General features: G+C 46.7%; 1 long non-coding RNA gene across 2 annotated transcripts in view; it reads right to left on the minus strand.

Annotated features, from left to right (window-relative positions):
• Window positions 1-11,777: 11,777 nt before the first annotated feature.
• LOC123785934 (uncharacterized) overlaps window positions 11,778-15,024 on the minus strand; it is a 31,774-nt gene continuing 28,527 nt past the window's right edge. For both annotated transcript variants that reach the window (XR_006777823.2, XR_015725188.1), the window contains exon 3: window positions 11,778-12,083. This is a non-coding gene — a long non-coding RNA (uncharacterized LOC123785934). The remainder of the gene's footprint in view (window positions 12,084-15,024) is intronic.

The raw sequence follows: 15,024 nt of genomic DNA on the forward strand, positions 1-15,024 counted from the left end.
TTGAGCAACATCAGCACAGAGCATTACAACAGCAGGTATTTCACGAGACCTTGTGATGCTAGATGTTTCCACATTTAGCATCAGAACCACAACCCAGTAACTGTGTTTTCTATTACACGGCAGCACATCCTGAGGGTATCTGTCCTCTTATACCCGCCTGCATGCTTCTGGGACTGCTGAGCATGTCAAGGACTTTGAGCACAAGGGGATAAAGATCTCCCAAACTCGCATCTTCAAGGTGGTCTCTCACTTTCCGCACCTTTCGGAGGTAGAGGGGGTAGCAACGCTACTTTCTAAAGGCACTCTGCCTAGACTTGCTTCCTGGCAGCAGTGGCGACCCACAAGCCATGGCTTCTGTTTCTTGCCCTCATCGATGAGGAATATGTGGAGGTACAGGGCTCCAGAGCATAGCCCCACTACACGGGCTTCTTTAAGTGTCTGAGGCCCAGCAGATTCTGGCCTACAGGACAGTCCTGACTCGTTATCACTTTAATAAATGGTTTTCACATATTTATAACCATGGGGTAAGAAAAACCTACTGAAGGTACAAAAACACAGAAGCCCTGAAGAAAAAAAATGACTCAAAGCCTGGGCAGCCTAAGAATTCAAAATTTAGAACAATAAAATAGATCAGAAAGTGAAAAGAAAGTGGTATATTAAAATATCTGCAGCAGGTATAACAAAGGATTAACCGTCAGCATGAAACCACTTAAAAGCATAAAGTTGAACAAAAATCAAATGGCTGCACTAATGCTTCTTCGAGGCTGTACCACCCTCAGGTGGAACCCAGTACCCATCACCCTCAAGACATGATGAAGGAGGCTGGCAGCACTTACACAATTTCTGTCCAAACTGGCCAGATCCTATATTTCCCTAAAAACCCCCAGCCCCTTCCTCTGGGGCCTTGCAGTCTTTGAAGGCCTTAGCCTGCTGTAGCCTCCTTTGCCCAGCAAAAGAATAAACTATCTTCCTCCTTAATACTGAAACTCCGCCCTTGCATTACATATTTTGGCTCCAGAGCACAGAGGTCAATTTACAAGTACCAGCAATCTTACAATAAGAAAAAGGAAGGTGAACAATTTAATTGCAAAGATGCAAAAAATATAAAAGAAATATAAATGGCAGGGGCGCCTGGGTGGCTCAGTCGGTTAAGCGTCTGCCTTCGGCTCGGGTCATGATCCCAGGGAGCCCTTCCAAAGAAGGTATACAAATAGCCAATAAATCCATGAAAATGTACTCAACATCACTCATCATCAGGGAAATCCAGACCAAAACTACAAAGAGATACCACCTGATACCTGTTAGAATGGCTAGTCCCCAAAAGACAAGTGATAAAACAAATACTTTATGGTCTCACTTATATGTAGAATCTGAAAAAGCCACACTCAGAGAAACAGAGTGGACTGGTGTTTGCCAGGGCCTGCAGGATGGGGAAAATGAGGTGATGTTGGTCAAAGGATATAAACTTCCAGTTATGAGAGGAATAAGTTCTGGGGATCTAACCTCCAGCATGGCAGCTATGGTTAACAATACTGTATTGTGTATTTGAAAGCCGCCAAGAGAGTAGATCTTAAAGGTTCTCACCTTAACAACAACCACCACAAAAGGTGATTGTGTAAGGTGATAGATGTGGTATCTAGCCTTAAGGTGGCAGTCGTTTCACAATATATATGCATATCACATCCCTACATCGGACACCTGAAACTTAAAAAAATGTCCTATGTCAATGAGATCTCGATAAAGCTGGAAGAAAAGAGAAAAAATATCCAGTGTTGGGAGTTAGGAGGGCAAGTAGGTTGCATCAAATTTTAAAATGTCTGTGCTCTTTGACCCAGCATTCTACTCCCAACAGCTATCCTAGAGAAGCACCTGAACTTGTAAATGAAGAATCAAGTAAAAAACATTAATTACAACACTGTTTGTACAAGCCTAACACTGGAAACAAACTTTAATGTCCTCTAGTACAAACATGGCTTAATAACACATGGGGCGGTCACAGCAGGGCTCACTAGGCAGCAGTTATGCTGAGCACCCAAATGGAAAGATTCCTAAGACATAAGAAGTAAAAAGGGTGACTCGTTCAACAATATGCATAGAGTCATCTATTTATTTTTCAAACACGTACACCCACAAAAACCACGTGTTTCTATATGTACCTATGTATATAAATGGATAGAAATACATCCAAAAATGAGACATACTAACCTGACAATAACTGTTCTCTCTGGGTAGCAAAGTGGGCTTGGGGATGCAGCAGTGGAGAGACTTTTGCAAGGACTGTTCTGTGAACTGACATTATTACAAGAAGAACGTACACGTATATTACACGTACAATTTTAAAACGTGATGGAAAAGGGAACTACCATAGCCTCAGGGCTGTTCAAGGACAGATCTATAAAATCCATTAGGCCTGCCTTCCCTGGAGGGGACACAGCTAGCCTGATCAGGGCATGGGGTAGAGAAAGGGAACCACACGTGCCCAGTGTCAGCCCCCACGCAGATGCCAGTACGTCTCCTTCCTGACACTCTCCCTAGCCAGGAAGTTTCCTAGAAGTCTTCTTCCCTTTCCTGATTTGATTCCACTGTGTTTACTTGAGTAAGGCCATCCTCCCTTCTGTTTTTGTGTTCCCTCAATTACAATTTTTATAATACTTGGAAAGTAATGTGTCAATTACATAGCATACCAGGGCTCCTAATGAATTCCAGGAATTGACAGATGTTTTTCTATTTTCCATTAATGCCGCAGGTCAGGTTCCCTGGGAAGTAGCCTCTGCGGCGCTGAGATTTGCATGCAAGAGAAGAGCTGAGAGAAGCCCTTACAGGCAAGAGCTCTTGGGAACACCAGCGCTGGGGGAGTGAAGACAGGACTGGGCAGAGGAAGAAGGGGTGTGTGTGGCTGTCACAACAAAGGCCTTGGCAGATCCCAGAAGGAGGTCTGGAGCTGAAGGGCCATTTGGAGTTATTCCAAAATGAAGAAAGGGCTCTGGACCTTTGCACCTCCACCTGGATGGGTCATTGGATGTGGGCTGATCTGGGAAGCGAGTGTGACTTTGGCCAAAGCCACTTGTTTCAGTTGAGGGCAAGTCCCAGGAGAGACTGAGCTGTGGGTGGCAGGTGGGGGAATGAGCACCTCAGCTCTGAAGGGAGATCTGGGAAATTGGCCGCGTCCAGAGGAATCTGGAGCTAGGCGACCATTCATCTCTGAGGGTGGAGGAAATGAGACAAGGGTACATACACATCTTTATCTCCATTTTACAGGTGGAGAAACACCTGGTTTGTTTTCTGCTATGCCCTGGAAGTCGGTCACCAGTGCAAGTAGGGAACTGGGCGCCCAGGCTGAGGCATTGTTTACCAGGCTTACCGGCGTCAGCCTGAAACGCTGAGCTCAGTGAGGACCCGCAGTTAGCAACACAGAGACATTTATTCTTATGCCACTCCTATTCTCAAAGGAAATAGTCGCTCTTTCCCCCACAAACTCTGAAGAAACCTGGGTAGCCTGGTTTAGACCTTTTGCTTGTATTTGGCAATTCTAGATCACTGTGGGGAGGGGCTGGGGGAAGTAATAGAAGGTCCTGATTCCTTCAAAGATGTCAGTCTGCGAAAACAGGGACATCGCACTCTGGAAATCTTTGATTTATCAAACTTGGTGTCCAGCAGATCCAGAGCTAAGCCCCTAACATGCATTGTCTTCTTGAAACCTTGCGACTCTGAGGCGCATGCTAATATTATCTGTTTTACATGTACTAATATTTTTGTTTTACAGATGAGGAAATTGAAGCTCAGAGACGTAAAGTAAGTTGCCTGAGGTCACAGAGCCACAAGTAACACAGAAAGTTTTCAGTCCAGGTCTGGCTGATAACTGAGCCACCAAGAAGGAAGGTGGCTTAGACTCAAGGTTAGCCAGGATAGAGAAAAATAAGAGCAACAATGGAGAGGTATTAAGAAGATAATTAATATGATTTTTCTGAATAGCAGGTTGGAACAGAGATATCCAAGAGCCAGCCACACAAAAGTCCTGGGCCCCTTATTTATCTTCACTATACAAAGCAAACCAAGCATTTAATTCCCTACAGATTGTATAATGCTATTTTTAGCACGTTTAAAACAGATATTTACTATTTATTATATTTATGAATATTTACTATTAAATATTGATATGTATTATTTTTTTAATAGAAACAAATTAAGTATAAAAACATGCAAGAGAGACAAACGCCTATGCGGAGTGGGGGTGGGGTGGATGAGGAACCTTTTAACAGGCTTCAATTTATATCATACGGATTCTTAATTATTGTCTCCATAAAAGGTAGAAAGAATAATTTAATACCCTTTGTATTTCAAAACAATGTATAACTTTGTCAAAAAGAAAAGCACTTACATAAGAAAACTTATAATAACTAAGCAGTAGCACATTATTTAAATTTGTCCTTGGTGTTTGCTTATTTTGACTCTTACTCTAATGTGGGGCATTATAGGACTTAACCATGGACAGTACACATTAATAAATGTGCAAGTCCCTTAATAGAGACTGTTTATAGAACAAAAAGACCGGTGAGTGCAAAGGACAGCCCACGTGCCAAGCCTTTAGCCTATTCTAATGACAGATGTATATGTTACTTTTGTGGTAAGCCACCTCGATCTTTTGTGGAAATAGGATAGAAATTAAAAACACATAGGTAACGTATATATGGATTGACAAGGGCTGTTCTTCAGTGGGACAGGTTTTAACTCCGCCAGCCACTGTGCCTCCCCTCCTCCTGCGCCCAGTCTGCCCCCTTTCCCTTGTGAGGAGCATGGAATGGTAGGCTTCTCCTTGCCAAACATCCTGGCTCCCCCCAGCCCCACCACGGCGCCAAGGCCTCTGCTAGTCCCTCAGGACATCCCAGCTCTCCTGAGCTATCGATGACCCAGCTGCCTTCTCCTAAGATTTGATTGCAAAAGTACAAGGGGCTGTGGGGAAGGGGGTACAGAAACCAGAGGTGAAGAGTACACCTCACGCTGCTTTCAGGGAGTACAAGCCCTGTGATGCCTGAATTTCTGAAGCAGCCCATTCCCTCAAGAATCTGAACTACCGGGGGCACCAATTCCCCCCTCCTTGGCTACTTCTGCACTCAGGGTTCCTACACAGATCCTTCCCAGCAGGACACTAGGTGGGACCTACACGGTCACCATGAGGCCTCTAGCTCCATAACCAGGGACGGTCCCCAGGCCAGTGAGCACCACACAGGCCCAGGAAGTGATCTCCAGGCAGCACAGCTCATGGGCCACAACAAGAATGGCATTTTTAAAAGTATTTTTTAAATACTTTTTTAAAGTTTCAAGTGTCCTTTTACTGATTCGAACAAACCAATGGGTAAAAGATACTTTTAAGTCAATCAGGAAAAATGAACACATCATTTACTATATATTTTAAAAATTACTGGTAATTGTGTGGGTGTGCTAACGGCATTCTTTTATTCCGTCAAAAGGGCTTATCTGTTACAGATTTCTATTCAGGTATCCATGTGTAGAAGGATGTGGTATCGGGAATTTGCTTTAAAAACCACCAGCACAACAAAGTGGGTGCAGGATGACGCAGTGTGTGGATGCAGTGTGTGGATGCAGTGTGTAAACCGTGAAAGTTGGGGAACGGCTACGTGAGGTTTCATTTTACCAGGCTTTTGATTTTTGTGTGGGTTTGAAAATTTTAAATAAAAAGTTAAAAATGAATATACTTGACACTTTAAGGGTTAGTTTCTCCTACACACAGATACATGCACTTTTCTCTCTCTCTTTTTTCTTTTTAGCTTTTTCTCTTTCTCTGCCTTTTTTTTTTTTACTTGCAAAAGTAATGGATTCTTGTAAAAATGTCAAACAATACCAAGAGCTGTGAATCCATTTTCCATTAATACAGGCGAAGACTGTGTCATGTGTCTCATAAGCTTCTCCTTCCGCGGGACCCTGCCCGGCACTGGTACAGGCTCCACTGAATGCAGTTAGGGTCACTGTTCCTCACAAGACTGGAAGGGACCTTTCAGATTGTCTTTAATTCCTTCACTTTACGGATGGGGGAACTAAGATTCTGAGAAGAAGTAACGGTCAGGGTCCTTGAGCCGGTAGTAGCAGAACCAACCGCAGGCAGCTTTGCTGGGTAACCCCGAGGGGACCCTGCAACCACAGGGCTAGAGAAGCTGCTGTAGGTTCGGCCACCAGCACCTCCCATCCCCTCACCCTTTCTTAGCTCTCCTTGACAGGAGTGGAAGGAATGGGGGCAGTTTCCAGGCTCAGAGAAGGCTTGCGGGGGGTTCAAGGGTGCTCTGCATCAGGCTGTTCCCAGGCTGCCAGATGCAGCCCCCAGACTCACTCCATCCCTCCGAGGCTGATGCCCACCCCACGGACGCCCTCCGTAGCTCTGCACATCCCCACTTCCTGCCCCATACCAACCCCTGCACGCAGTCAGTGAGGTAGAGTTTGCTTCCTAGCGCTAAAGGGAAAGAAAGAATTCCCTTCAAGCAAACAGATATGCAAAGAGAATGCTACATCTCAAGCTTAAACTTCAGAGGGAAGGGAGGGTCGGCAGGGAGGTGGGAATTCACGCAAAGTTCTAGGTTTATGATCTAGACTCTTCAGAGCCACAGCCCCAGAGAGCCCAAGCCTTTCAAGGCCACAGAAGGGGGCTCTTGAGGCAGCTCAAAACTATGCCCCGGACGGACTGCAGGAGTGGTTTGCCCACGGTTTGCCCAGTCTCACAAGAAAGCCACTCCAGATCAGGGGAGGGGGTTTCGCTAGCGGGTCTAGATCTCCGCTGTCCAGCATGGTAGCTCCCAGCCACACGCAGCTACGCTTGCACAGCGGCTCCAGAGTGAGGTGTGCTGTAGTGTAAAATATGCACACCAGATTTCAAAACAGTACGAAACAAGGTAAAAAATCTGTGAATAAGTTTTATATTGATTAAATGTCAGAATGATGTTATTTTAGGTATATGGGATTAAAATATGTGAAAATTATTGTTTCATTTTTATTTTATTAAAGTATAACTGACATACAATAAGCTGCACCTACTTAAAGAGTTACAGTTTGGTAAGTTTTGGCATTCTACACCATGAAACCATCGTTAAAGTCAGTATCACACACAGGCCCAGCACCCCCAAAAAGTTGTCATGCCCTTTATATTCCCCCCTGCCCATCTCCCATCACTGGTCTGCATTCTGTTACTACAAAAGTATGCATTTTCTAGAGTTTTATTGAGTACAATCAGAGAGCATGTGTAATTTTTTTCTGCTCGCACTCAGCATAATTATTGGGAGACCCGCTCACGTCGTTCCACATATCAGAAGTCCGTTCCTTTTTACTGCTGAGTAGCACTCCATTATATGAACATATCCCAGTTTGTTTCCCCATCCCCCTGTTGACAAACATTGGGGGGGGGGCTATCACAGATCAAAGAGCCATGAACATTTATCTATTTAAGTTTTACCTTTTTTTTAATGTGGCAACTAGATATATTAAAATGTGCTCACATTATATTTCTTTTGAACAGTACACCCCTTGATTCTCTGCTAGGCCCCCCACTTCCCCTGCTTAAATTGTCTGCCTACTAAATGGAGTTTAATTCAACAAACTGGGCCGGGTGCAGGGTGGGGAACTGTTGTCATAGAAGTGAAGGGCCCAAGAAGAGAGGTACACTGGGTACCTATTCCCTCCGTGCCCCCCAAACCGGCCTTGAGGGACTGCCTCAAGGCTCTGGCCATCTGCAGGGGAAGGAGGCAGATGCATGAATAGTCACCTCAAATCCAACGCGAGAAGCCGGAGAGAGATGCATAAAGGCTCTGGTGACAAAAGGAGGAAGCACTTACGTCTGTCTGGGGAACTCAGGGAGGTTTCCCCAGGAAATAATATTTGAACCAGGTCTTAGAGGAAGAGTAGAATTTACCAAGCAGAGTTGGGGGAGGGCTTTCCAAGTGCAGGAGAAAGTTCAGGAATTCCCCAAGGCAAGGCAGATTCTGGGAACAGGGACATGTGAGCAGAAAGGATGGCATGGGATGGGGGTGGAGGGAGAGCAGGCCAAGGAGGGACTGGCAGGCCAGAATGAAGGGCCTGCTACACCATGGTGAGGGGTTGGTTCTTGTCCTCCAGGCACAGACACTTCAGAACCAGGGAAAAGAGCCAGGCCAGACTATACTTAGGAAGAACACTTGGGGGAAGAAAACAGGAGTGATGAGTACTTGGATGATGCCACTGGGAACAGACAACAGGGACTACATTCTGGAGAGTTCCACAGCAGATTGCACAGGGATTGCCAATGGGATATAAGGCATGCAGAAGAGTCAACTCCAGTGTCCCTCATGGCTGGAGCTCCTGGGTAGTCGCTATCTTCTCTTCCTCAGTTCTGGTGACAGCCTCCCCACAGGTGTTCCTCTCACTCTGCCAGACCACCCAGCCCACTGTTGGCACAGAAAGACTTAAACTCCCTGTCTCCTGACAACTCAGTTTCCCCTGTGGCTTTCCACCACCTGTAGAATGAAATCTCACTTCCCTTAGATGGCCACAAAACCCTGGGTGAGCTGGGCCCACCTACTGGCTGGTGCCACCCTGTCCTGCCACCCCGTCCTGCCACCCCTAAGCAATCAGCAGTTCTTCTCTTCTCTGCCTCCTGGCACCCCCTGCCCACCACACAGACACACACGGTACAACAGTGCACTGATTCTCCCTCTCCATGTTTCCTTCCAGGCACGGCTTGAGGCTCCTTCTCCAGAAGCTCCCCCTAAGGACCCCAGATGCAGGAGTTCACCCCCTGTGTCCCAGTGCACACTGTGTATTGCCCTCTGTAACCTCCTTCACACCCACTCAACTGTTCCGTCTTTAGGACAGTGTCCTCCTCTTTCATTTTTGGGACTGGAGTGCTAGAGCAGAGATTTTAGAGTAAACTGATGTAAGCAGGAACTGCCTTAGGAATGCTGAGATCAGGAGAGTGTGTGGAGGGATGAGGGCAGAGACCCAAGGGCCATATGCTCTGGGCGTGCACCAGGATTTCTGACCCAGAGGTGATCTCTCCGGACAGGGTCGTTACTCTATTCTCTACTCTGACAAGTCCTGGGGAAGGCTTATTTTATCAAGGGGGGGGGGCAAAGCTGTATGAAAATAAGAAAAAATAGCCAAAGTTTCCTGCTCTTAATGTATTAATAATTACGATGAAGAAGACATCAAAACATTGGATGTCCAATGTTTGGGCCAATATTGTTGAAGGAGCAACAAATAAATGTGACTTACAGGGCAAATCTGCGTGGAATTAACTAAGTATTTGCTGAGATCTTACAATGTGCTCAGCATTGTCCTCGAGCTATCAAAGATGTTACAGGTCAACCTAAGTCAACTGTTTGTCTTCAGGTGTGAACACTCATGCTGTGGAAGCAAGATGAATACACATGAAGACATTTGGGGATAAATGTATTGCCAGGTGGGCAGGACAAGCTGATAAATGCATGGCTATCTAGGAAGGGATTCCAAACTTTACTGTGCACGCAATATCCCCAGGGATCGTATTGAAACGCCAATCCTGGTTCAGTAATTCCAGGGTAGAGCTCGAGATTCTGCATTTCTTTTTTTTTTTTAAAGATTTTATTTATTTATTTGACAGAGACAGACAGCGAGAGAGAGAACACAAGCAGGGGGAGTGGGAGAGGAAGAAGCAGGCTCCCAGCGGAGGAGCCTGATGTGGGGCTCGATCCCAGAACGCTGGGATCACGCCCTGAGCCGAAGGCAGACGCTTAACCACTGCGCCACCCAGGCGCCCCGAGATTCTGCATTTCTTACATGTTCCGAGAGAAGGCCAGGGCCTTTGGAGCAGCAGGACCCTGGTGAACGGAGAGAGCCATGTGAACCGGAAAGCTCTATCAACAAGCAAGTGTAGAACTGACGGCAGGGTGCACTGGACAAGGCAGGAGGGGCTTTTCGGGTGAGGCGAGGCTCAGCAGTGACCTGGAGCAGAGTGCAGCTCACAGAGGGGCAGAACCATGGCCCAGGAAACGGACATTGGAACTGACTGTTCTTATCAGCCAGTGGCACCAACTAAAAGGGACTAAGTTATGTGCCATCTTAAATGCCACACTGAGGAGTTGCAATTTGTTTAAAAAGGAAATAGTGAGCTGGGGGTGATCCTTGAATCGAATTTTGCTGATACATTTAGGAAAAGTAGGAGGAGAGGAGGAACTACATCCCCATGCAGAAGATACGGAGAACTGGAGGACTGTTTCTCTCACACTGTGCCTTGTGTACTCGAAGAAATTCAGTTCAGCTGCTAGACACCATGCCCCCATCCGTCACCCTTCATCCCCTCACCGCCATCCAGGCCTCGCTCCCCTGTCCTGGGCTCCAGAAGCCTTTCAACAGAAGAGCTAAGTCTCAGACGATCCAGCTCCAGGAGAAAGAACCTTCCTTCTGCAGTTCCGTGGAGTCTTTCTTTCTCTCCACGGATGTATAAACAATTCGACAGCACATGATAAAAGTGAGGGGAGGGGGAAACCCACATTAATTTCCTCCAGGCAAATGATAAGCTGGCAGGTCTGGCTCTATGGAGGAGATAAAAGCTCCAAACACGGCCGAATGACTCTTGGGATCCGAGCCTGGTACGGATGCAAATTAAAATAAAAACTATATAAACAGCAGCACAATCGCACCATTCAGGGCTCCTTCATTAGCAGCCCGCGCTCCAGTGCCACGGCCCACAAAGACAACTTCCCTTTCTTCTCCCTTCTAACTAGTTGCCGAGCTGGCCAACAAAAGGGGGCTGAGAACAAAAGCAGTCCTAATGGATGAGGCTCTGGGGAGAGGTCGTTGGGGAGATTCATTTTATGTGTGCAAATCAAAAAGCAAATGTGATGTGTCAGACCAGCCGAGGACAGGCCTCCTGCTGGGGAGTGTGGAGGTGCCAAGCTCCTCCCTCCAAGCTCGCCACGGCGCGATAACAACCCAACGGTCCCAGCCACCGGCCCAGGTCTCCCTGCGCCCGATAGAGCCAACTTCCCCAAGTGCTGCCTCGTGTAGGGGGACCTCATTCAATGATCAGGCCCGCGAGGCAACAGCTCCCTGCCACAGCAGCCTCTACTCTTCCCGGGAGAGGACAGACTCGCTCGTCGTATTACCACGAAGCATACTGTGGTGGGCAGTTACTGGGGCGAGGAGACACCGTTTTACCAATATCCGTCTACGGCTGAACGCTCACGCTTCAGGAGGGAACCGCTGTTCACCAACGACAGGTTTCTCTGTCTTCCCGATCGCCTACTCCATGCCAGGAACCTCTTCAAGTGACCGAGCCCCCCAGCTGTCCCTCACCCCACATGCCTGTCCTCTAGCCACTCTTCCAGATTCCCTCACGCTCATCCGCCATCCTGCACTCCTCCTCAAACTTGGAATCCCCTATGTCCCTGCTCTCCATGAGAACCCTTTCAGCCTCACGAAACTCATGCTTTATCACTTTAAAATAGGGGAGGGGCGCCTGGCTGGCTCAGCCAGTAAAGCGGCCAACTGTTGGTTTCAGCTCAGGTCGGGATCTCAAGGTCATGCTTGTGCTCCACACGCAGCAGAGTCGGCTTGAGAGTCTCTCCCTCTCCCTCTGCCCCTCCCCCACTCATGCTCTCTCCCCCACGCTCTCTAAAATAAATAAAATCAACAAATCTTAAATAAAATAAAATAGAGTAATAATCCTTGCTCTACCATCCTCACGGGCTACTGGAAGGCTCGTGTGAAATGAAGGACAGGAAAGCAACTTTAAGTGGCATACACGTATTAACAGAAATGTCTTCATTGAGGCTACAGCCTGGACCATTTAGTGACTGCCAAAAACCTCTCTATTGCTGAATGAGACAATTGGAGGAGGGGGGATTCCAGCCATAGGCCAAATGAAAATCCTCGCACATTAACACCAAAATGAACTTATAGTATTTTTAAATGATAGAAACCAAAAGAGCCAAAGTGAACCATCTCCCGCCTTGGCCCCTAAGTGGTACCCCAGAGTATCTTGCCTGCACGTGCCTGGTCCTCATGCTCTGCTTCCTCCAGTTTATGCTTCTGGCCACATTGCTGGCATCAGGTGCAAAGGCTGGTGCCTGGCAGAGGGAAGGATCAAAGAGAGTAGTGAGAGTGGGAAGGTTACTTTTCTCTAATTTTGAAGATTGCTTTACTTTGTCCCTGTAGGGAAGATTCCATTATTTAGAAGATGGATTGTGGCACTGTTCTTTTCTAGCTTATATTATGCTAAGAAGCAAACAAGGAACGGAGATAGGAAAGAGATAGGAAAGTCCTGTGAGCAGACTGCGCTTTCCACCACACCCAGTCAGCTAGGTGGTCACTAAGCTATATGGTTATTCTCTCATTTTCCCAGCTGATAAAGAGAAAAGAAGCATTATCTGCCACAGGCAGCCCCTGGCTTTAGGGGAGGAGAACCCCAGGGCTGGTGGTTAATAGCATGTGACCCAGCACTGTTTTCCTGGTCTCTTCCAAGCCCTGGTGCATCAGCCTAGACAATACTGTTGGAAACATAACAATATGCGGTTGGAATGCTCAGGTCTTAAGTCCTTCCCAAACCGCACTCGCATCACCACTTGCATTAGTTTACTAGGACTGCCGCGACAAGCTCCCACAACCAGGTGGCTTCAAATCAGAGGCATTTGGGGGCTCCCGGCTGGCTCAGTGAGTTAAGCACCTGACTCTTGCTTAGCGCTCAGGTCATGATCTCAGGGTTGTGAGACTGAGCCCCACGTCGGGCTCACAGGCTGAGCATGGAGCCTGCTTGGGATTCTCTCTCTGCCTCTCTCTCTCTCCCTCAAAAAAAAAAATAAAAATAAAAATAACAAACAACAACAAAAACAAGAGACATTTGTCTGTGCACACTTGGGGAGGCCAGAAGTCCAAAATCAAGGTGTTGGCAGGGTTGGTTTCTTCTGGAGGTTCTAAACTCTTTTTTTTTTTTTTAAAGATTTTATTTATTTATTCGACAGAGATAGAGACAGCCAGCGAGAGAGGGAACACAAGCAGGGGGAGTGGGAGAGGAAGAAGCAGGCTCATAGTGGAGGAGCCTGATGTGGGGCTCGATCCCATGATGCCGGGATCACGCCCTGAGCCGAAGGCAGACGCTTTAACCGCTGTGCCACCCAGGCACCCCTCTTCTGGAGGTTCTGACAGAGAATCTATTCCATGTGTTCACTACAGGCAACCTTTGTCATTCTATGGCTTGTGACTATATCACTATAATTCCTACCCCCAACTTCATAACCTTTTCCTTTGTGTCTGTGTGTCCTCGCCTCTTCTTTTAACGACACTTGTCATTGGACGCAGGGCCCACTCCAAGTCCAGGATGATCCCATCTCAAAGTCCTTACATTACATCGGCAGAGATCTTTCTTCTAAATAAGGTCACTTTTGCAGGTTCCGAGGGTTAGGATTTGAACATATCTTTTGGAGGGGCCACTATCCAACCACTATGGTACCCAAAAAAAAGGGGAAGGGAGAAGAGGAGGAAACCACCCTGAGCTCCTATTCAAACTTATAAGAATTCATGGGACAAAGTAGGGACTGGAGTTATTTAGTCAAATTATGGTAGCAAAGGCCACAGTAACTGAATGGACCTTCAGTGTGGCTGCAGTAGGGAAGAAGGGGCAGCAGCCTGGAATCTGCCCTCCACTGAGACTGAGGTCACTAGGTGGCTGGAATGACAAAGTTACAGGAAAGAGCCAGGTCATCAATCTCTCTCCCCACTCACCCACCCTCTTCCTCTCAACTCACTTACCCCTGCTGGGTAACCTATGGATAGCCCAGAACTTTGTATCCTCCTAGGGGTGAGCAAGGCAGCAGCCTGCCTGCCCAGCACGTCGCTGCCTGTCTCGTGGAGGTCAGCCAGCTCTGTCCACCCTGGGACAGCTCAAAAGCTTGCCCTTCCATGACTGCTTTGTGAACACAGGATTCAGCATTTATGTTTCTTCTGTTGCGGTTAATATTTACAGAAGGAAAAGCCTTCCAAAACTTAGGTAACAATATTCAATTTAAGGACCAGAAAAAGGCACACTACATACAAAAATTCTAAAAGTTCCTTTCTCCAAGAAAATATTGAATGAATTATCAAGTTTCAAAGGAACCGTTCCTTCAGTTATTAATGTGACCTCCCTCCAAAAATGCTGCCAATTGGGTAAACAGAAGTTGTGTTAGTGAGAGTTACCAAGAAAACTTCTGAGCCCAGAGATCAAGACCATGCCTATAATATACGTCTTATTTTTCAGGCCTGGAGTCCACGAGCTTTTCCCCACCGTGTTAGGATGACAAAGTCTAGCAACTGTTGTCTGAAGAAATTCTTTTGATGAGAGGCTGAACTTGAGTAGGTATTTGTTGAGTGTGTACCTCGTGTCGGTCACTCCGGTAGATGCTAGGGATATAGCCATGGACAGCAATCCCAACATGGCCCTGCCTTCACAGAGAGGGGGAAAGGGAGATATTAAACTATCACACCAGTAATGTGACAAAGCCAGAGTACAGAATGTCATGAGGCATACATCAGGATACTCTGCACACCTAACAGAGGGTTTAAATGAAAACACAGGACATAAGTACTTTGTCCCCAGTGATAATGAAACCACCAGTATATCCACTCTAAAGGTTTCATACATATTCTCTTTCCAGGATAGTAGATGGAGTTTCCTGCCCCTCCAGGAGCTACAACAATTTGAAGCAAATCTCCACATACATTTTGGGGCTGCATGCCCAGTGAGCCCTGAGAGGATCCTGGAGCCCCTCCGGGTAGGAGAGAGATGCTCCTGGAAAGATAAATGCAACAGAAACAGGTCTGCAGGGCTGAGATTAGAAAATAAGGCTCTATACATCGAAAACCGGGGATGTACTGTATGGTGACTAACATAATATAATAAAAAATCATTATTAATAAAAAAAAAAAAAGAAAATAAGGCTCTAACCACCTCACAGTTGTTAGAACGGCTAATATCAAAACGGAAAGAATAAATGTTTGCAAGGATGTAGAGAAGTTGAAATTCTTGTACATTGA

Source organism: Ursus americanus, chromosome 7, assembly GCF_024610735.1.
Source record: "Ursus americanus isolate L20-20 chromosome 7, mUrsAme1.1.p, whole genome shotgun sequence".
In the NCBI taxonomy this organism is placed as follows: Eukaryota; Metazoa; Chordata; class Mammalia; order Carnivora; family Ursidae; genus Ursus; species Ursus americanus.